Here is a 23456-nt window from a genome sequence, read left to right on the forward strand (position 1 = left end):
TTTGAAGTATTATAAAAAGTAAACTAACACATTGAGTTAGTTGTTTACATACTTTACACCCTGCCAGCAATAGAGATAAGACTTAACAAAGAGATTTGTATAAACTAAATATTAACGGAAAGTGTTCAGGTGAATAATGGATTGTGCTAAATTATGTGCAGTTTAAGGCTCTTCTGAGATATGTAGTGTAGTTCTTCTTTGTAACAGTGACAGAAAACCAGTTGTCAGCTAAACAGCATTACATAGATGTTGTTTTCTGTTTAGAATAGCTGAATTTCTGCAAGTTAAACAAAATTTTGTTGAAAAACAGTAACACCTTTCTAGCATCTTTAACATTTTTTATTTGGTTACTCTTGATAGGCTGATTTTTACTGAGCAGATATATAGATAATGGTCTCTCTTTTAATCTTCTCCTATATGCTCTTACAATTAATGCATTCTACGTTAGTACTGTAACTTCCAATGTGCATACGCTAAGAAGTTCCCTGTATTTGAGTTCTTGGAAGGATATACTGTATATATGATGTATACTTTTTTGTACAGTTGCAAAATAATGGCTCACTGTGGCTGTGTTTGCAGAGTGCTAAAATTCAGTTTACTTTGTTAGCCTTTCACATTTGACAGTTATCAAATATACTGTACCTTCATTAAAGTGTGCCTTAAATCTCATCTTGATATTAGTTTAGTTGAATGTTTTCAATGAGTAGTGTTGTGACTAATTTTAACTGAATGGAAAACTAGAGAGTTTCAGCAATATGATTGTTTGGCATGTCCAATATACCTCTTAACCTTGCAGCATGCTCATTAGCTTTGCTCTAGATGATTGTCTGTGGTCTGATGCTTTGAACACACCAAGGGGAACCAGGAAGATTCTAATACAGTTTTGTCACTGATTCTCTTTTATCCTTTGGGCGAGTCACTCAGTTTCCTGCATCTGTGAAATGGGGATAATAATACTTATTTACCCAATTCACAAGGGCATTGTGAAGATTAACTAGTGTTTGTAAAATACTTCAAAGAAATATATATGGAAATTAATCCTCTCTAGGATTATTATACATCTGATAATTCAAGTGATAATTCAAGATGAGTGCAAGGCTTTGCTTTCAAATGCTATCACTTAGAGATTTTTTTGCAAAACAAAGTAGAGGGAGGTGAATATGGAAGAAAAGGTAAATGAGCATGAATTCTAAACAGTTTTACACAGTTCACGTTTGTAATGAAAAATATTTTAAATAAAACAAAAACTGAAGTTAAATGTTTTCTTAATATATCTGCATAGTAGCCCAAAGCAACTTGAAAGAGTTCTGTCTTTTTAAAAGACCCATGGAGAATGACTGCTTCATCTTAAATTATTTGACCTTGGTGCTGATTGGTTGATTTATGAACTTTATTTACCCACAGGACTGGAGAATTCTGTCGCAAGACAGAAATTACAGTGTACCAGTGCTCTAGTTCGTTTCCTAGGTAACAAATATACAGCACAGATTCCATAATGACGCCCTTGGTCGGCTAGTTATTGTGTACATTTCTTGTTTAGTAAATCTGAGTCCTGAAATAAATAATAAAGTCTTGTTTATAAGACTGTTCCAAACACAAACTATCAAAAGCAAAATGGAAATTGAAGGCTTCTACGCTGTGGGAATTTATTGCATTCTATCTAAAGTAATACATAGATATAAAGGAAAGTTTCAATATAAATGAATGTTAGTTATACACTGGTCCTATTTGAAAAGTCTTTGGTGAAAAGAATAAAGCTAAAAACTGTACTGCATTTTACTCAAGCTTGTATACCTCTCTCAAGTCTGACATTACATTTGCAAGGCAATAAGTTATTTAGTATCTTCACTCTGCTGTACTCATTGGCTATAGTAAATGGTTCCTCATTTTCCAGTCCACCAGTTATCAAAATTCCATGCTGTTTGCATTGCTGAACAGTTCCTTCCTTTATCCAGTCCCCTTTTCAGTTACTTTTCCCTCAGTCTGTTGTCTGGTGCCTTTCCAGTGGAAACCTTTTAATGAGCAAGGGTTCTCATGTGAATAAGAATTTGCAGGATTGGGCGCAACAATATTTTAGGTTTCATTCTGTGATCTTTCCCAATAGGAAATATTCACTCATTCCTTTTTCTTTCCTATGATATGAACTGAAGAGTTATTATCATCTTAAAAATCACACTATCTGATATTTATAACAGTAGGTAAAAAAACACCACCTAAAATAACTGAAAGAAATTAGAGGGGGGGAAAACAGTCTCTCTCTCTCTCTTCTACCTCCTCCCCCACAGTTAGTTTATGTCCTGCATTTGTCAGCTCTTTTTATGTACTCAGTTCATTGTTTCCCCTTTCTTACAGCAACAGGTGACAGAAAAACATTTTTAAAAATAGGAACAATTGACTCTAAATCCACAAAAATGGGCAAGTCTAGTACCTGAAACCACTTTACAACTCCTATTTTAAAACTGACTAGATCTCAAGTTGATGATATGCTCTTCAATGATCAATACCATATATCAAAAGCCTTAATTATTTTCTACTCTCCCACTTTCCAGGTCCAACTTTAACCAGTAACTTCTTAGCAAAAGGCTGGGGCAACAGAAATCTACCAAAAAACTGACTTTTGTGGTGGTCTGATTCAAAATCTATGGAACTTCTGCAGCAATTTTTGTTGATTTTTATTTTACTTGGATATGTTCTTATACTGTAATGCCAAGGAGAAGTAGAGTCAATGAGAAAATATTTATTAGTCAACTAAACTGAAATGTTTCAGAGTAACAGCTGTGTTGGTCTGTATTCGCAAAAAGAAAAGGAGTACTTGTGGCACCTTAGAGACTAACCAATTTATTTGAGCATAAGCTTTCGTGAGCTACAGCTCACTTCATCGGATGCATACTGTGGAAACTGCAGAAGACATTATATACACAGAGACCATGAAACAATACCTCCTCCCACCCCACTCTCCTGCTGGTAATAGCTTATCTAAAGTGATCACTCTCCTTACAATGTGTATGATAATCAAGTTGGGCCATTTCCAGCACAAATCCAGGTTTTCTCACCCTCCACCCCCCCCCCCCCACAAACTCACTCTCCTGCTGGTAATAGCCCATCCAAAGTGACCACTCTCTTTACAATGTGTGTGATAATCAAGGTGGGCCATTTCCAGCACAAATCCAGGTTTTCTTGCCCCCCCCCCCCTTTTTTCCAAAAACCACACACACAAACTCACTCTCCTGCTGGTAATAGCTTATCCAAAGTGACCACTCTCCTTACAATGTGCATGATAATCAAGGTGGGCCATTTCCAGCACAAATCCAGGTTTTCTCACCCCCCCCCCCCAAAACACACACACACAAACTCACTCTCCTGCTGGTAATAGTTCATCCAAAGTGACCACTCTCCTTACAATGTGTATGATAATCAAGGTGGGCCATTTCCAGCATAGATCCAAGTTTAACAAGAACGTCTGGGTGGGGGGGGGTAGGAAAAAACAAGGGGAAATAGGCTACATTGCATAATGACTTAGCCACTCCCAGTCTCTATTTAAGCCTAAATTAATAGTATCCAATTTGCAAATGAATTCCAATTCAGCAGTTTCTCACTGGAGTCTGGATTTGAAGTTTTTTTGTTTTAAGATAGCGACCTTCATGTCTGTAATTGCGTGACCAGAGAGATTGAAGTGTTCTCCGACTGGTTTATGAATGTTATAATTCTTGACATCTGATTTGTGTCCATTTATTCTTTTACGTAGAGACTGTCCAGTTTGACCAATGTACATGGCAGAGGGGCATTGCTGGCACATGATGGCATATATCACATTGGTAGATGTGCAGGTGAACGAGCCTCTGATAGTGTGGCTGATGTTATTAGGCCCTTTGATGGTGTCCCCTGAATAGATATGTGGGCACAGTTGGCAACGGGCTTTGTTGCAAGGATAGGTTCCTGGGTTAGTGGTTCTGTTGTGTGGTATGTGGTTGTTGGTGAGTATTTGCTTCAGGTTGGGGGGCTGTCTGTAGCCAAGGACTGGCCTGTCTCCCAAGATTTGTGCCCACATATCTATTCAGGGGACACCATCACAGGGCCTAATAACATCAGCCACACTATCAGAGGCTCGTTCACCTGCACATCCACCAATGTGATATATATAAATGGCCCACCTTGATTATCATACACATTGTAAGGAGAGTGGTCAGTTTGGATGAGCTATTACCAGCAGGAGAGTGGGGTGGGAGGAGGTATTGTTTCATGATCTCTGTGTATATAATGTCTTCTGCAGTTTCCACAGTATGCATCCGATGAAGTGAGCTGTAGCTCACGAAAGCTTATGCTCAAATAAATTGGTTAGTCTCTAAGGTGCCACAAGTACTCCTTTTCTTTTTTTTTTAAACTGAAATGCTTTCTCTGCTGCTGTACACCACCTGTTCCAAGAGCAGTTTTGAATTAGAGCCGATGTGATTAACTGAATATTTTCAGTGTTGGATTAAAATGGTAGGGCAATTAAAAAGAAAAAGTAACAACTTTGATCACGTAACAAATTTAAAAATCTAAGATGGCATCACAACTAAAAATGAAAAAGTAATAAAAAAACCTGTTTCAATTTGTAGCTCCATAATGACTTCCACCTTCATCTTAAACTTGGTATCATTTTAAAGCACCAGTCCCACATGGTTTAAGGCTTGTTGGCATGTAAACAAACAGTAGTAATTTTTAAAAAAAGATGATGATAATGTCAGGTACTGTAAATTTGACCATAGATTTAGGATGTTATTTTTTAAAAGGTCTGCAAATGCTAAAATTTGTAGGCTGACCACATAGGCTACCACAACTGACCACCATTTGGCTAAGAATTGTACATACTGCTAGTCAGTGCAACAAATATAATACAATATTTCAGTACAATCTTCCAACTTTTCTCTCCCACCTCTTTTTGTTTTGTTTTTCAGGCCCTGATTCTGCTAAGACCTATGCACATGCTTAACTTTATGAACGTGAGTAATCCCAATAATTTCAATATGGCTATTCACATGTGTAAAATTAAGCATGGATGTTAATCTTTGCAAGATCAGGGACTTCGATTGTAAGGTCTTTTGGGTAGCACTTGTCATTTATTATATATAGGTATATAGTGTGTGTATATGTATGTGTGTATGTATAATATATTTATATTATATATATGGCCCATCCTGGTTGATGCCTCCAGGAACTACTGTAAATAATAACAAATATTGTCAGGAAATAGATTTTTTAAATGTCCATAGCCATTTTAAAAAGCTTTGTTTTACGATACATAAGGAAAAGATTTTGTCACTGAGGTCACAGAAGTCATGGATTCCGTGACTGTCAGAGACCTCTGTGACATTTTCTATATCTTCAGCCCTGAGCCAGGAGCGGTGGTGTCCCTGGAGCTCCAATTTGCCATGGGTGATGGAGGCCCTGGAGCTCTGAGCTGCCACAGGGGGCTGTAGTGCTGTCATTCTCTCCTTCCTACTCCCTTTCAGCTCTTCGTTATTTTTAGTAAAAGTCACAGACAGGTCACGGGCTTCTGTGAATTTTTGTTTATTGCCCGCGACCTGCCCTTGACTTTTACTAAAAATAATGGAGACAAAATCTTAATCTTAATGATGTACTTTTATGGATTTAAACATCCTCGTGCACTGTCTGAAACCCAAATACTTGTATCTGAGGCCTGGTCTACACTGAGGGGGGGATCGATCTAAGTTACGCAACTTCAGCTATGTGAATAATGTAGCTGAAGTCGATGTACATAGACCTACTCACCGCAGTGTCTTCACTGCGGTGAGTCGACTGCTGCTACTCCCCCGTTGACTCTTCCTGTGGCTCTTGCGCTGGTGGAGAACAGGAGTCGACGGGAGAGCGCTCGGGGGTCGATTTATCGCGTCTACACTAGATGCGATAAATCGACCCCCACTGGATTGATCGCTGCCCGCCAATCTGACGGGTCGTTTAGACATTCCCTTAGTCTCTTGCTAATACATGAGAAATAGCATTGAAACTGACTAGATACAGTGTGAAAAAGCCAACCTGATTACTCAGTTTTGTCCAAACTGAGTCAAAGAAACGAAGTATTCAAGCAGCATAAATAGTGAAAATTAAATAGTTGTTAAAACTAGGAGAATTTTAAATGATCTCAGGAATTGTATTTCCAGAGGAGTGTGATTTAGTGGGTAGAGTAGCTAACTATGGCTCAAGAGTCTGAATTGTATAAGTGATTTTGCCACTGACTTACGTGTGACCTTGGACAAGACACTTAATGTATGTCCTCAGTGCAGAGTAAACTCTAGTTACCCACACTCAAGTTGCTCCTCGCAAGTTAGCCTAGCTCGTGTGAGAGGGGCTACCACTGAAAAATAACACTCAAGTTGCTGTGTCTATGGCTTGCACTGTATGCTTTCATGTGTGGTACTAAGGGTACAGCTACACTTTGAGCTCGGGTGTGATTGCCAGCTGGAGGAGACATACTCAGGTGAGCTCAGACATGCTAAAAATAGATGAGTAGCCACGGGGGTGCACATGGCGGAGGGGCTAGCTGCCCAAGTACGTACGTAGGGTCTCCGAGGGAACCCTCCTCTGGGCAGTTAGCTCCTCCTCCTGCTCATGCCACAGTGGCTAGACCTCTATTTTTATTGCACTAGCTCACTCAAATCTAGCACAGGTATGTCTCCTTGAGCTGGAAATTACATCTCCAGCTCAAAGTGTAGGTGTACCCTAAGGCTTTTGGGGTTGCATTGCAGTAAGCTGAGCTGCTCTATGAATTCTTTCCCTTTCTGGGCACATGGAGGAAATTGTGAGAAAGCATTGGAGGACTAGCAGCACCTAAGTGGAGGTAATCTGTGTCCACACTGCAGGGTTGCTAATAGTTTATGAGATGTGCTAACTCCAGTTTTAACCTATATCAGGGTAATCAATTGTTTTTTGCCAAGGTCCAAATTTCTTGGTCAGGGTATAGTCAAGGTCCAGACTCCAGAGAAAATTAATACAAAAATAATAAGGATACTAATAAGTAAAAGATGTCATGGTCTGTTCAAAAGCATCTGGTGGTCTGGATTTGGCCTCAGTTCACCTGTTGACTGCCCCGGTATATCCTTTGACAGGCCAGCCAACTTGAATTAAAAGCACCAATGCACTTGGGTTAAGACCGTTTGTATAGGACAGGACCCAACTTAAAGGCAAACTCTAGTTAGCATTGCAGGGATGACAAGCTCCAACTGTCTGACCCTAGCTGTAAAACAGAATAGCCCATGTCTATTTCTCAGGGATATTGTGAGGAGTAATCCATTAATGTCTGTAAAGTGCTTGGAGTTATGTGGAAGAGCAGTGCTAAAGAAGTTCAGAGGAAATTAATTTTTATAATGTAACTTCTGTTAACCTAACCATGTCCCTTTAATAAATGGAAACAGAGGTGCTGGGCTGGGAAGCCAAAAGTGGCTGTAAAAGTTATAGGAAAGCACAACATTATTTTGCTGAAAATTATTTATACTCCTGTTCTTTAAATCCTTTGCTATTGCAACAGATATATAAATAGCATGTCTGCATTTGTGTTCTCTGCCTGCTCTCTCATTGGTGGCCTGGGTTGTTTTTTCTTGGACATGTCTTCAGCTTTATCCTTCTCATATATACCACTGATACTAGCCCCCCTCCAAAGATGGTCTCCGGGGGCTAATTCAGGAAAGTATGTAGGCAGTGGTTAAGTCCATCCTTATTCAGAACAGTACTTAAGCACATGTTTAAAGCTAACCAAGTTAACCATGCTAAAGTGATGTCTACGGGACTTAAGAATGTGCTTAAGTGCTGTTCTGAATAGGGAGGTTTAGATGAAATGAGTATAAGCTAGGTGCATAGATAGTCTCACCTTTGGTCAGAGTGTACGTGTGGAAAATTTCAGCCCAAAAGGCAAATGTTTTGGGATGAAATGTGAAAAAAGTGAAATTTGGGGATGAAATGTGAAATTGGTACTCTTTTATAATCTTACCTATAGCAGTTGTAGCCTGTACCTGCTTTACATCTTGGCATCTTTTCCCCATAGATCTTCTAAGTTTTCACTGGATTTAATTTATTTGCACTAACAATTTGAAGGGATACTATTTAACTCTTTGTTCTAATTTCATATTGCCCCAGTATAAAATGCACTTGCACGCCGTGTGCTTCCTCATGCTGGTCTGAAATTTAACATACAGACTGGATTTGAAAAATTCCACTTGAACTTGTGCAGTTTTAGAGACAGCTATGAGGTGTCCATGACATGGAATGATTTTGTGCTGTAGCCAGACGTTTTTCTGTAGACTTCCTTTACGCTCACTTTGCTGAAATGGGTAATGTCACTGTAACTGGACAGGAATTTGAATTGGACTTATTATAGGGTAAAATGGAAGGTGACCCAGCTTTTCCCCATAGAGCCAAACCCTGGGTCTGCCTATGCTAGAGTGGGAAGGTGTAAATTCCAGCTTGAGGAGACATGTCAGCACTAGCTCTGATTGAGCGAGTGCACTAAAAATAGAAATGTAGCCATAGAGGCAGGGATTAGCTGCCCTGAGTATGATCCCAACTATGCTCCCCTCCTGCCACTTGTGCTCTCATGGCTACACTTCTATTTTAATGCTCTAGCTTGATCTGAGCTAGTGTGGGTGAGTCTCCTCCATCTGGAATTTACACCTTCCATGTAGACATGTCTGATGTCAGTGTAGACATGTCTGATGGAGCTAGAGGCTGCCACAAGTTGCTTCCCTACCAATGGTTGGCTGCCTGAAATGAAGCTGGCTCCATTCATTGGCATCTAATGTAATCTTTTGCCACAAGGAGAGACAGCTCAATAGCATGAGAAGCATCAGTGCCTAGTGGACTGAGCACAAGGGGCTCTTCTGTTTTAATTCCAGCTCTGACACTTACTTCCTTTGTGGCATTGATCAAATCACTTATGTTTTGTGACTTAATTTCCTTATCTGTAAAATGGAGATGATGATGATGATTATAATGCACACTTATTATACCCACCCAACAGGGATTTTGTGTTGGTGAATCAGATAACGTTTCCAAAATGCAATATAAAAATTAGTTTTGCCAACACATGAAGACTGGGGAAGACATGGGAGAGAGACGTGAAAACAAAAGTGGCAGAAAAATGGCACTCTGGAGCAAAGAACACGTAAAATAGAAGGGGGATAGACAATGTAATTGGTACACTTTTTCTTCCAAGAGACCTGCATGCAAGTTTGTCCCAGGATGGTAGAGAAATATGTTAGTGAAAATTAGCTGACACACCTCTAATCCGGAACTTTTCATAGTTGTTACACACAGTGTGTTTTTTTGGATCCAGGACTGACTATTGACCATTCTATACCTCAGATCTGTATGTTTGGGGGCAGTGGAATTCTAAATTTGGTGGTGGAAGGCAAGAAGCAAAATGGGGGAGAAAACATTTCTTTGCACACTTATATTACATAGTTCTGATTGATTGCTGTTGAACTCGCTTGAATGCAAGTAATTTTACCAGGTGACCTGTATTCAGTGTAGGGAAATACAGTCACCCTAAATACAGCAGAATCTCTTCAGATTTCTCTTATCTGCATAGGGCATGAATGTCTTTAACATCTTCTTTTGACTCTATATGGCAGCTTTACATGAACAAAATCTCCCATTTGAAACTTTTGAGGTTTATCCTCTGGCTTACAATCTGCATCCTGTTTGTATTTCTCTTGTTTGTTCTTAACACATTCATGAATAGTTTCATTGGAAGGTTTGGTTGAAAAAGGAGAACATGTAAGCCCTTGACAGGTAGTAAGTTGTGCATTGGCCTTGCGTCCTCTTACACAGTTCAGAGGATGATACTCTTGTTGTTGAGTGTGTAGTGGTCCTGTAAGCAAACGGTGTTTTGCATAAAGCTTTCTATGGTTTGTTCATTCTCTTGACTAGACCATTGGCTCTCAATGGTATAAAGAAATGGTTTGTGCTCGATACCATTGCTATTGAGGTAGTGTTGCTTTTCAGCAAAGGTCAATTGCATTCCATTGTCCGATACCAATTTCTTGGGAAATCCTTCTTGAGCGAAGACCAGTGAAAGGAACTTTTATCATTAATTCAGTGGTAACCTTTACAGTGAATGTAACTTCCTACCACTTTGAATGATCATCTACCATTACTATGACAAACCTTTACATAACAGACTGATCTTCTTCAAATGATCCCATTATATCGAGAACCGTTTTCTTTCATGGACAATTGGGATTGTCAACTGGTGTGAGAGGGATACTGAAGGTTTTCCGTGACTTATAACTACTTGCACAAGCCATGCAATTCTTTATTATTTCCTCAACCTGCTTGTCCATCAGAAGTCTTGTCACAGTTGTCTTTCAGTTAGACTCCTCCTGAGATGTCCTTCTTGTGCCGGGTGGATCAATCATTCTCTCAGACGTGTAGGCACAACAAAATGGCCAATTCTCAAAATGCATTCATTTACAAGGGACAGTTCCTGTGATACGTGTCTATATGGTTGCAAGTGTTCTGGCATCCTCATCTTATAAGGCCACCCATCGACTATATAAGGCTTTAGGTCCTGAAGTACCTTGTCTTCTCTCATGGCTGTTGCTCACTCTGATTCTGTGATCACTCCTTGAGTTGCAGCAGAGATTTTTGCAAAGACAGTCTCTTCATCATTGTTCACAATTGCACCCTCATGATAAGGTATGGGCAGGCCAAGCAGACAATCTTCAGTGGTGTTCTTGGCACCTGCAAGATACTGTCTGGAAATCTAAGTCCATTACTTTGGTGGCCCATTTGGCAATTCTTGGTGCTGCTAATCCAGAGCCTCGTGTGGTAAAGAAAACTGAAAGAGGTTTCTGATCAGATCTTAAGATAAATCTCCTATCCCACGGGTAGGTTCTGAACGTTCTTACTGCCCAGAAACATGCCAGAGCTTCTTTCTCAATGACAGAATAGGAATTTTCTGGATGAGTCAGGGTTCTGGAAGCAAATGCAATAGTGACTTCTTGTCCATTTTTTAGCTGAGTCAAGACAGCAGCATACTGTCAAGCATCTGTTGTGACAATTGTGTGCTTCTCAGAATCAAAAGGGCTAAGAGCTGGGCTGGTGGAAATTGCATGTTTTATCTCATTAAAGCTGTTCTTGCACACTTCATCTCATTCAATCCTCACATCCTTTTTAGGTGATGACTCAAAGGAACTACTTTTTATAGTAAATTGCTGTAAAAACATAGAATAGCATTCACACAATCCCAAGAAGGATTGAAATTAGTCCTTGTTGTCAGGCTCTGGTGAATCAGGAATGGCTTTCACTAGGTCTTCTTTTGGTTGTATGCCATTCTGAGAGAATGTGAGTACTAGATATGTCAGATTGTACAGAATTGCCATTTCTTGTTGCTGTTGGTAAGTCCTTGTGGCCAAAGCTTTTCTAGAACCTATTTTAGGATGACATCATGTTTGGATACATCTTTGTCATACACTAGAATGGCAAGGTAGGTGAGGTAATATCCAGCTTTTCTTTTCTTGGTCTGAGGAAGCTCGAAAGCTTGTCTCTTGCACCAGCAGAAGTTGGACCAATAACAGATATTACCTCACCCACCTTGTCTCTCTAATATCCTGGGACCAACAGAGCTACAACAACACTGCATATAAACTAGAATGTCATCTTGAAAGTAAGTAACGCCCCTTGTCTCTCCAAAGATCCCATGCATCATTCTCTGGAATACGGATGCTGCAGAGACTAACCCAAATGGCATCCACTTGAATTGGAACAAACCTTCTGGAGTGATGAAAGCTGTGTACTTGCGGGATTCTTCCATTAAGGTGATCTGGAGGTAAGCAGCGGATCAATCAAGGGTTGTAAAGACTCTTGCCTCCTTCAAGGTGAGCAGCATTTTGTTGATGTTGGGTAGAGGATGACAATCCACAACACGTTGGAGTTTAGCACGCTCAAGTCCACACACATGCAGATAGCACGATTAGCCTTCCTGGCAACAATGTCAGGAGAAACCCATTCTGATGAATCAACTGGTTCAATGATCTCTGCTTTGCATAGTTTCAGAATCTCCTCTTTGACTGGTTGTCTCAATGCAATTGGTATGTTTCACACTTTATGCTATACAGGCACCACTTTGTTTTTTAGCTGGATCTTCTGCTTTGAACTTTTTTGTAACACCTGTGGTACCGGTGAAAACTTCTGGAAAGTTGGAGACAATTCCTGTTTATAGCCTATCCTCAGTTTGCAGGACAGGTTCTGTACTATTCAGATCTAATATCATCTGAAGATCCCTTTGATTCTTTCCTAAACTAGAAATTGCCTTTCGGACTACATAGATTTCCCCTCGGGTATTATGGCTTTTGTACTTGAGAGCAGCTGCAAAAAAGACCATTGATGGGGTTGGGAGATACCCAGGGTATGGTGTTCTTGTCTGGAGGATACAACTCAGTTGGGAGCTGGAAAATAGCACAGTTTAGAGGTGGCTGGGAATTATAGTGTAAGCAGAACCAGAATCCACTAATGTCCTCCTCTCAGGGCCATTGACTCACACTTGGTGGTGTGGTGATCTCCTCTCACATTCCAAACACCATCAGGATTCAGTTCACTATCATCCTCATGAGTGAAGACTCCAGATAACAACACTGCTGACAGACTTACAGACTTTTGCAAAATGTCCTTTTTTGTTGCAGTTCTTCCATACTGATTTCTTGGCAGGGCATCCTTGAAAGTCTGCCTTATGACTTGTGAACTGCATCTGTAGCTTTGGTAGCAATGTGGTGTGTGGGAGGCAATGTGGATGTAGACTTGGGAACATTGCAGGTTGCAGTCTTGTACTGGACTGCATTAACCTCTGCAGGCTGGAAGACATCTGGTGTCATGGAAAGTGACTTAGAACAATGGATGGCACTTTCCATTCATCAGATGGTTTCTCCAAGGTAAGTCCTTTTGTCATGAGGAGTCATTCACAAATCTGAAAACTGGTCGTCCTCATGACAATTTGATTTCTGATCATTTCATCTGGGAAACTGGCAAATTCACAGATTGCACTCAGCACACATAATATAGCTACGTAGTGGTTGATGGCATCTGTGCATCGGAATAGAATTTGGAGTGTTTGGCAGCAGCATTTAATAGAGAAATAAAATAACCACCCGGGCTCGGAAAGCAGCACCATACAGATCTTGCCATATCTTGTGGCAAGTCAGTAATGGGAGGCAGATGCTTGAAGATTCACTGCCCTTCAGGACCAAGGCAATGGAACAGTAAGGCTTTCCACTTTTCTGGAGTGTAAGTAGAAGGTTCTATAGCAAGCGTACAGCTGCTGACGTAACACTTCGGTGGGAAGTTGTTCCCGTGGGAGTAGAGCAGGGGTGGGCAAACTTTTTTGGCCTGAGGGCCACATCGGGTTTCTGAAATTGAATGGAGAGCCGGTTAGGGGAGGCTGTGCCTCCCCAAACAGCCAGGCATGGCCCGTCCCCCACCCCCTACCCGACACCCCCTGCTTCTCACCACCTGACAGCCCCCCAGGGACCCCTGCCCCATCCCCCACCCTGCTGCTCTGGGTCCCCTGACCACCCCCGGACCTCCCACCCCTAACTGCCCCCCCTGCTGCCCCATCCAACCCCCGCTCTGTCCTGACTGCCCCCTCCGGGACCCCTGCCCCCATTCAACCCCGCTGTTCCCCACCTCTGACTGCCCCGACCCCTATCCACGCCCCTGACCACCCCCCAAACTCCCCTGCCCTCACTGCCTGGAGCACTGGAGGCTGGCAGCGCGGCTGCACCAGGACAGGCAGCTGCGCCACACAGAGCACCGGGACAGGCCAGGCTCTGCAGCCCCGCCGCCCAGAGCATTGCGCTGGCAGCAAGGTGAAACTGCGGGGGAGGGGGGACAGCAGGGGAGGGGCCAGGGGCTAGCCTCCCGGGCCAGGAGCTCAGGGGCCAGGCAGGATGGTTCTGCGGGCTGGATGTGGCCCATGGGCCATAGTTTGCCCACCTCTGGAGTAGAGGATCGCCTGGAGCAGGCATGAAGAACAGTGAAGGCGGAACTTCTGCCATAGTAATAAGTGTGGAAGCAAGTTGGGGTACTCAGAACTGCAGAGGAATGTGCTGGCTGGGAAAAGGGAGCCCTATATAGGCACGGCCCCTTTAAATTTCTCTTCTCAGCAAGCAGTATTTGCAGATAGCAGCAGCTTTAGGCCTGTGGAGTTTTCCTGGGTGCAGCAACAGGAGATCACAGCAACAGGAATCATGAGGCACTTGGTTAAGTTGGATTTCTGTTTCTCTGTGGTTCTTTTGTGCTTGTTGCCAGTTAGTTCTGTACCTGAACCCCTTTTGAGGAAGACTTGGGAAGCTTTGTAATAGCAAAGGGCAAAGTTTATTCTCCCCTCACTCTTTCACAGAGCTCACATTCTTTCTTTCCTTCTCCTCTCTCTCCTCCTCCTTCCCTGACGCATCCTGGGAATTCTTCTGTTGACCTAGCTACCACCTCTTAGCCCTGGTCTACACTGTGTGTGAGGAGGGGTGGGATCGATCTAAGTTACGCAGCTTCAGCTACGTGAATAACGTAGCTGAAGTTGACGTACTTAGATGGACTTTCTGTGGTGTCTTCACTGCGGTGAGTCGACTGCTGCTGCTCCCCTGTTGACTCTGCCTGCACCTCTCGCGGCGCTGGAGTACAGGAGTCGATGGGAGAGTGCTCGGGGGTCGATTTATCATGTCTAGACTAGACACGATAAATCAACCCCCGCTGGATCAATCGCTGCCCACCGATCCAGCGGGTAGTGTAGACGTACCCTGGGCGAGGTGAATTACATTTATCAACAGGAAAATGCCTCCCTTTGGCATAGGTAGTGTCTACTGAAGCTGTAGCACTGAAGCTGTACTGTTTGTCGTGGTTTAAGTGTGGACATACTCTACATTGCTGGATGAATTCTTCCATCAGCCTAGCTGCTTCCTCTCGAGGGAGTGAATTTACTTCAGTGACGGAAAAACCTCTTCTATCCCAGTAGCAAGTGTCTACACTATAGCCTTACAGCTGCATAGCCACCGCTGTGCCATTGTAGTGCTTGTAGTGTAGACAGACCCTAACTCTCCATGTAGACACCGTTACGGCGTGCCGAAAGTCGCAGAGTGCAGCAAGCTAGTGCGCTGTAGATTCACTTGGCTCGCCACACACTAACTCGCTGCACAGCCAAGCCTTCAGTGTCAATTAGCTTAATACAGGCACTGGTGACAAATTCAACCCTAAGACTGACAGACACAAATTCAAACATGCTAGAGCCTCATGCAGCTCTCTCATTTAATTGTATAAAAATATTTGTAATTTTTTATTCTGCCAGACCCCCCCATTCACACAACTTCCCTTCATGGAGTAATAGTCCTAAGAATTTTATTAATGGTACATTTTCAGATTTTACTACCTTATGAAATTTATACTATGCATTTAATAAACAACATATGTATATGGTGTTGGATATATTTTGGGGATATCGATTTAACAACCAAACAGGGTGGTTAAAGTTTTGTTGAACAGGTTGTGTAAATCTATTGGGATGATAATGACAGACTAAAGATTATATGCCTGTGGGGAATTGGCTGGATACCTTAGCTTTATGAATATTGACATTCTTGATTTCCAGTGTAAAAGCACTTCTTAGATTTATTCTCTATATTCTTTTGTTTTCCCTCCCATCTCTACCCCATAAATCAGATTCACTGACCTGGCTATCTGTCAATGCACTATGGGTTCAATCCTACATTGTGCTGAGCATGCTGGCTCCAATCCAGCAAAGCACTTAAGGACATGCTTAACTTTAAGTGTGTGAGTAGTCCTACTGAAGTCAGTAGTGTGTATGTGGTAGAACTGGTCAAACAATATTAATGAACAGTGTTACCAGGGAATTATTTTTCCTGTCAATTGCCAAATAATCTGGGAATATATACACTTTTTATTCATTTTTCTCTTTACTCCTGTGTCTAATTAATCTGTTCTGAAATGCAGAGCACTCTGATCATGCTCTGGGGGAGTCAGGCAGGCTTTGGGAGTGGTGCAGTCACAAAAAGCTATCGGACACACACAAAATAGACTTGACTTTACAGTTCTTTTGAAATGCGGGAATATTCATTACATTGAGCCTTGCAATGAAGCTGCTATGCATGATAGTAGAGCATTGTTGGAATATAGAAACAGACAATTTTGTATGGAAGATGGTTATTCAACGGGGCATTAATTTACAAGAAACATTCCACACTTTAATTGAGCACTTTTAAATACACTGCATCTGCTTTAATAGACTGCTCTCACTGTATGCATATGTACAATCTCATAAAGATGGATAAAAATTGTTTCAGTCTATCTGGAAACCAAGGAGAAATAGCAGCTTAGAGCCATATAGCTATGCATTATTAAACATTGGAAATTTTTGTTTTTGTGTTAACATCCAATACTTCCTTGTTGGCTAGTTAACCCCATAAAGCTAAGTGACCTGGTTTTCAATCAGACACTGAAAACTGTTTTTCTCATGTATACTGTCCTCCTAGCTACTAATTAAATTGTGCTGCTTTGTTAGATTAGCTCTTGGTTTTTACAGGCCATTTAACTCTTGAAAAAGAATTTAAATAGGGTAGTACAATGAGGATTAAAATGAGAGAAATAAAAACCAGGTATGATTGCTGATTGTTTGCTGATTGATTGTTACAAATTCTACCAGAATTCTTTGCTTTCTATTTATTTAAAAAATGTAAAATGTTTTATAAGGACACAGAACTTGTCCTAGTGGCTCAGCCAATTTATTTATCTACTCAGGCTCCCTGCCTGAAGCAGAAGCCAACACCCAATGCTTCAGTGGAAGCTTCTCTCCTCGCTCCAGTATTTTGCTTATGGCCAAATCCCGATGCTAGTTCCCTGCCCATGTATCCGAACTGGGCACTGGGTAGATGTACAGGGCAAGCAGACTTATTATTTAGATTTGTGGAGGTTTGGCTATGGATTTTATTATGTTTGTATTAATTATTGTTATTGCCGTGCCTTTATGTGCATTAAAAAGTTGCAAAGGTGAATACAGCACTTACATAAGAAAAATCTAGCTGCACCGTGTCTTTGAGTAGCCTGTAAAATGTGTAATTTCCGCAGGTTGACAGTATTGTACACTGCTTACAGCAGGGTTTTCTTTTATTTGTTCTGAATGTGCTAAACTCTTGTTCTTGTGTTGTGGGGCAGAGTGAGTTGCAGGGCTGATGTATTTTCACTGTTCTATTTAACACTTTGACCACTTTAGTCAAATCCTCTCTAAATCTTCTAGGCATAAGGTTTTGCCATTCCTCTAACCATCTTTGTTCCTGCCCTTTGGGTCTCTTTAGTTTCCTCAGTATCTCTTTAAGGCAAATATTGTGGGTGTTTTTTTTTTTTTTAAAGTAAAACTTTCCATTCTCATGACGTGAGATGCATCTTAGCTCAATTTAATATGATTATATTTCCTACCTCTTTCTTTTAGTGCCTTTTCTTAACTTCTGATGTGCACTGAGCAGACGGCTTCATTGAGCCTATCTAAGTTAGCCCTCCAGACTTTTTCTGTAGAGGATCCTGCATGTTGAGATGACCAACTTGCATTCCTCCTCCAAGTCATTAATCAGTATGGAGCCAATCATATGATGAGAGCATGAAGGGGGCCATTTACTAGTGAGTCACATGCCTCCTGTGCGGAAAGGGGCGTCAGCTCTCTCTGCAGCAGAGTTCCTCTTTGTCCCTAGGCCTGTTGAAGAGGGAAGGGGCTTGCGGTACATGCACCATCCTAACTCCAAAGCTATAGAGAATTTCCCCATACAGGGAATACAGTCCTAGCCTGTATTAACTTTCTGTGCCCTTCCCCACTCCCAGTAAGGGAATGACCTCTGAGGAGAGTGCCTGAGGCAGCCTCGAGATGTGTGGGGAAGCCCTGGCAGTACAGAGAGCACAGGGCTTCCATGTGGATGAAACTGGCTTCCTGCTGTTCCTCCAGAATTTGTGGAAATTATGGGCCAGCCCTATGGTAGTGGGGGTGGGGGTGTGGGTGGGGGAGGAGGAAACTCTGCTCCATGATACAATGGTTGGGGAGAAATCTTTTGAGAGAGACCTTGTGAGATGAGCGCTTGGGGCCTAAATACCCAATACCATCCCAATACCATCCAGGGACTTTCTACTATTAACGTGCACATGCCTCCCAATGCTGAGGAGGAGTTGTTCACCTTTACCCTTTGGGTCTGTCTGTGATAACCACGCCATAAAACCATGCACTAGGAGCTTCCACATTCTTACATGGCTCTTTATCTGCTACTCTTATGGATGGGAAAACATGATTGTGGAACTGCGTTTTAGCCTAGGTTAAGCTCAGGTCTGTAATGCACTTCTAGAAATGTTTTCTCCATGCACCCTGGACATAAGAGAAGAGTTAAAACTCACTCACTCCTAACTAGCGGACAGCATCATATGCTAGCATTGTCCTTCTTATAATGTGGGCAGGTCCTCTGTTCCCATCACTTAAATAATTTTAATTCATAAAGTTGAACCTTTTCTGTATGGTTATTTATTTTTCCTTCATAATATTTTATAAGGTATCTTATTAAAAGCTAAAAGACCAAGTGGCTAACCCGCATCCATTTTATCCACCATTAGCTACGTTTATTAACTGTTTCTAAGAACTCATTAGAGACTAACAACTTTCCCTTTCACAAGCCACACAGGTTTGACCTTATCAGGTTATATTTGTTCAAGTGTTTCACTATTCTGTCCTTAATTACCCTCTCAGTCAGTGGAATAATATACCGCATATTCTGAAAGCTAATATGTGTATATCACTTTCTCTGTGTTTACAGTTATACTGTAAGGAGTTTAGTAGGATGTCAGCATAAGATTTCTGCTGATATGACATCTTATTTGAACAACGATGACTTGTTTTGGTAGGTTTCTGGGGATTGACAAAAGAAAACAACCTTACAGTTTTTCACATGGCTTGACCCACTCGGTTGTTTAGTGGAAAGTATTTGAGTAGGCGGCAAATGAAATTGCTTTTACATTTTCAAGACACATAAGATAGAAAATAGAAAAGACAGCACTAGATAAACGTGCTGCATATATAATAATATTACTGCCAAGGAAATTTAATTCAGTCTTCAGTGATGGGTTTGGGCAGATGTGTTGCACTGAGTTAGAGATAAGGTAATGCATGTGGTGCGGTCTCAAGTAACTAGGAACGGAATGAAATTGATATTTTGCATTAGTCGTGTATTATTTATTGTATCTGATATAAGCGTACAGCAGATACCTGATACTGCCACCATCTGCATGATATCAGATACTCCCTGTCTATATGGCAGGGAGGAATGGGGGCTATTTTAACTTCCTGCAATAGCTGATGCAGATAAAATTAAATTGACTTAAAAACTTCTACTGTTGCGTTAGTGCATGTTTGGATCAGCTATTGTTTTGCTGAGAAATGCTATAATTTAAAATCGGTGTTTCTACTTGGAGTTAAAAAGTTAGTCCCTAGTAAACTCAGTGCTGTCCTTCGGGGTTGGTGGTATTAAAAAAATCAGCAATTATGATTAACCCTACAATAACAAACCAGAATTCATGTACGAAGAAAGGAGGAAAATATCTGCAAGAAGACGTTTCAATTTCAGGCTGTTTTTGAAGTTATGATAGACTGGAAAGGGGGAGAGATTTTAACAGTTAAGATATATACTTTGACTGTATCCTATGAATCGATAAATGTCAATCATATCCTTAGAGGGATGATGAGAGAAGACAGAAATCGTAACTCATGAAACAGCAGGGAAGTTCTCAAACTCTTCAGGAGACAATAAGTTAATGTTAGAGGTTGTGACTTAGTAAAGACATCCTTACAGGCACATGCTTCCCGGCTTTATCTAATGGTCTAATGTGGTAAAATTCCAGAGAGCATACCTCAAAAGCACAAACAGAAGTGGGCATTTGAAGAAAGAGCTACTGCACCTGGACTTAAGTCTCTCTTGTGCGCAAAAAAAAAAAAAAAATATTGAAGCAGATTCTCATAATCAAAATACTAGCATTTCCTGCTAAATTATTTAAGGCATAATTATCTAGCTAGTTTCTTACATGTCTTCCATCATTTATAGTATAGGCATGCATCACATATATTAATGTGTTTGTCCTCACAATACTCTTTGTGGCACAGAAATATTTCCCCTATTTTATAGATGGGGACCAAAGGCACAGAGAGACAAAGTGACTTGCCCAAAGTCAAACATGGCAGAGTGGGGAACTGGATCCTGGTTTCGCAACTTGCAAGGCAAGCACTGTAACCAAGAGACTGCCCTTCCTTTCTACCTGTCAGATAAGTGCTATGGATAACAGAAGGAATCTAGGTGGTTCTGTAACGTAGTTTTCTAGACCTGTGCAATCCGTTCCAAGTTCACACATTCTGAAATGTGAAAATGTTTGCATTTTAATAAATGTTTTTCCTGTAGCCGAGTCTCACTGTTGAATGCAAAGGCAAAGCCTGGGTTTGACATGCTAGTTTTCTGATTCACTGATGGAACAGAACTCTGATTCAAGGAAAAGAGATTTCCCCTTGTAAAACTGGGCTAGAATTATTACATGAACCAAAATATAAATTAATAATGAGATGGTTCCCTATAAATGGGGAATTGCAGAAGGGGCAATGTTATAGGCCAGTCAGACAGACATGAAGGTGAGAGAAAATGAGTTTCCTCTAGCTCTTCCACCTGGATCAGAGAGCACAACTAAATTGCATCTGATCTCTGTAATTACCAGAAAATGACTTCTGCAGAGCTAGGCTGACACTCCCAATCACGTGGGATAGGCCCAGCCAATGACAGACACAGGAAAAATATATGTGACTTGTCCCGTGTGATCTATTGCAGTCATCCAGGCTCAAATTCAAAATGCATGACATACTGTAGCGCTGCTGAAACCTGTGCATCTCCAGATGGAGCAAAAAAGTTTGGAAAAAACGTCTACAAATGGTTCAGGCTGATTTTCAGGTCAAGCCTGTCAATCCATCATGAGGGAGGCTCCAGTGACAACAAAAAAAGGTGAGAAACCTTAAACCAACTGCCAAGAACCAAGTGGTACAAAAATGTAACAAAAAGATTTTATGTGAACAACTGAACTGCGGTGCCCTGGCTGTCTAGTGGCAACTTGTCATGTGTGAATCCACACTCCTTCCCTGGTGCTTAGGAAAGCTAGGAGTGTTGTGGAAGCAGAACACACAGCAGACAGGACAAAGAGAGTAACCTTAAATACCTCATTAGCGACGCTTTCTGGTGAAAGTATGGAGCAGCATTCACAGACTCCTGGGGGCCGTGCACAGCTGTTTCTTTGGAGAAGAGGTCTCTAGGAAGCTACACCTTTAAGACGAAGGGGTATGTGTAGTGGTTTTGGGGCAAAACCAGAGGAAAACGTGACACATCAAGTTGGAGAGAAGGAAGAGAAAGGGATTAATTTTACATGCATGGGACACACTTGTATGTTACGTTGAGGCAGACCATACAGTAACCCTGCCTTTGTGAAGGAAGGAAAATGGTTAAACTAGAGTAGACGCCCTATTTGACCCTTACTTGCCTAGCATGTCCCTCAGGGACTCTACTGAACAAGTAGGGGATGAAGTGGGCTGCGAGAATGTTGCAGGCAGTTGTGGGTTGACAGGTTCTGAGGATGTGGAACTGGCTGCTAGGAGTGAAAATCCAGACCCTGTCGTGGTGCCAGATTATTCCCCATAGTTAAGGCTATGTTTATGTCACGGAGGTCATGGAAGTCACAGAATTCATGGCTTCCAGAGACCTCCGTGACCTTCTCTGCTTCAGCCCCAGGGGAGAGGCAACAGCAGCGACAGGGGGCTCCCTGCAAAATTCCAGCGACAGGTGACAGATTCCTGAGGGGGCCCTCCTCAGGGGTCCAGCGACGGGCAACAGCCTTGTGCAGGGATCGGGACGCCTCGGGCGAGCGGCTGGGGGAGTCCCATTTTCTCTTTGGGAGATATGGTCACCCTGCAGCTCCCAGCTGCCGTGGGCAGAGGGGGAACCCCACAGCTCCCAGCCAAGACGGCGGCGGGGGAAACCATGGAGCCACAACAGCAAAAGTCACAGACAGGTAACGGCTTCCGGGAATTTTTGTTTATTGCCCATGACCTGTCCATGACTTTTACTAAAAATAACGGTGACAAAATCTTAGCCTTACCCATAGTGAATGGAGAAATTCAGCTAGAAACTACCATAAAGGTAGTATCCTTATTTTGTGTGATAAGGCATCTTTGATAAATTCTGCAAGCATTACAAAGGTCGTCCTGAGTATGTCTGTGTGCGCACAGCTCACATTCTACTGTATGAAGTGAGAAGTACTGGCAAGTCCAGTTCATGTTTTGAGCCAAATTCTATCCTGACTTACAGTCTGTGCCATCATTCAAATGATGTGATGTGCAGAATTGGTTATGATGGGCTATAAATTAACACAGAATTTGGCCCAGTGTGTAGTAGGTGTTGCAAGGGCTCTCATTGCCAGGGAAGCAAGTGTGACTAAATAAGCAAATCTATTGTACGCCGCTCAAAAATGTCACATCTGTATGCTCACATGGGAGCTTCCACTGATGTGAGGCTCACTTATGCCATGCATGGCATGAAACTGAGCGACTGAGCTGCAGATCTCTGTGGACCACCAGTTACTCTCTTAAGGAGAAATCCTGTCTCTCTTCCTCCATGGGTGTGGAGGAACCTTTGGCAGTGGAACCAAAATGGTTCCGCTGTGACTGTGTGGGGCTTGAGTTATGCACCACCTGTGTGTCATGAGACCCCATCTGCAGGACTTTGAGTGACCTTACACTGGGAGAACTGGAGGAGGGGCCAAGTTTCCACTAACCTCCCTCCTCCCTTCACCTCTGGGGGACTGTTAGGACCAGAGCAGCCTCAGCACAGTGGCTCCAGTCTCACTATGGTCTGTGATGGACAGTTCCTTCCTTTTTGCGCCTTTAACCACCCCCAGGTTAGAGTAAAGGACTCTACGATTGTTTTACAAAAAGAAGGACGGGTGATCTTGTGATTAAAGCATTGGACTGGGACAGAGGCGATCTGGTTTCATTCCTGCCTCTGCCACAGGTCTTTTGTGTCATCTTGGGCGAGTCGCTTAATCTCTCCGTGCCTTCCCCATCCATGAGTAGGAATGATAAAATCAATAATACTTTGAAGCACTCAGATACTATGGGGAAGGGGGCCATAGAGGTACTTAGAAATTCTCAGTAGGCATGAGCATCACTAAAAGCTGATTAATGAATTTTCACGTTAGACAGGATTCTGATTTTTGTCAGTGTGCTAATTGTTGAAATGTTCTCTAACTTTTTTCCATATGCTTCATATATGTATTTAGTCATATATAGAGTGTGCAAAGAAAAATCTTACAACTAAGACAAATGATCCCATCCTCTGTCTTCATTGAAAAGAGCT

At 41.9% G+C, this 23456-nt stretch overlaps 1 protein-coding gene across 1 annotated transcript in view; it reads left to right on the forward strand.

Annotated features, from left to right (window-relative positions):
- KIAA1958 (KIAA1958 ortholog) overlaps nucleotides 1-23456 on the forward strand; it is a 115236-nt gene that overhangs the window by 6550 nt on the left and 85230 nt on the right. Inside the window, exon 2 of the mRNA XM_077816486.1 lies at nucleotides 4938-4982. The gene's annotated coding sequence lies outside the window, so the exon portion shown is untranslated. The remainder of the gene's footprint in view (nucleotides 1-4937; nucleotides 4983-23456) is intronic.

Source organism: Eretmochelys imbricata, chromosome 5 (genome assembly GCF_965152235.1).
Source record: "Eretmochelys imbricata isolate rEreImb1 chromosome 5, rEreImb1.hap1, whole genome shotgun sequence".
Classification (NCBI taxonomy): Eukaryota; Metazoa; Chordata; order Testudines; family Cheloniidae; genus Eretmochelys; species Eretmochelys imbricata.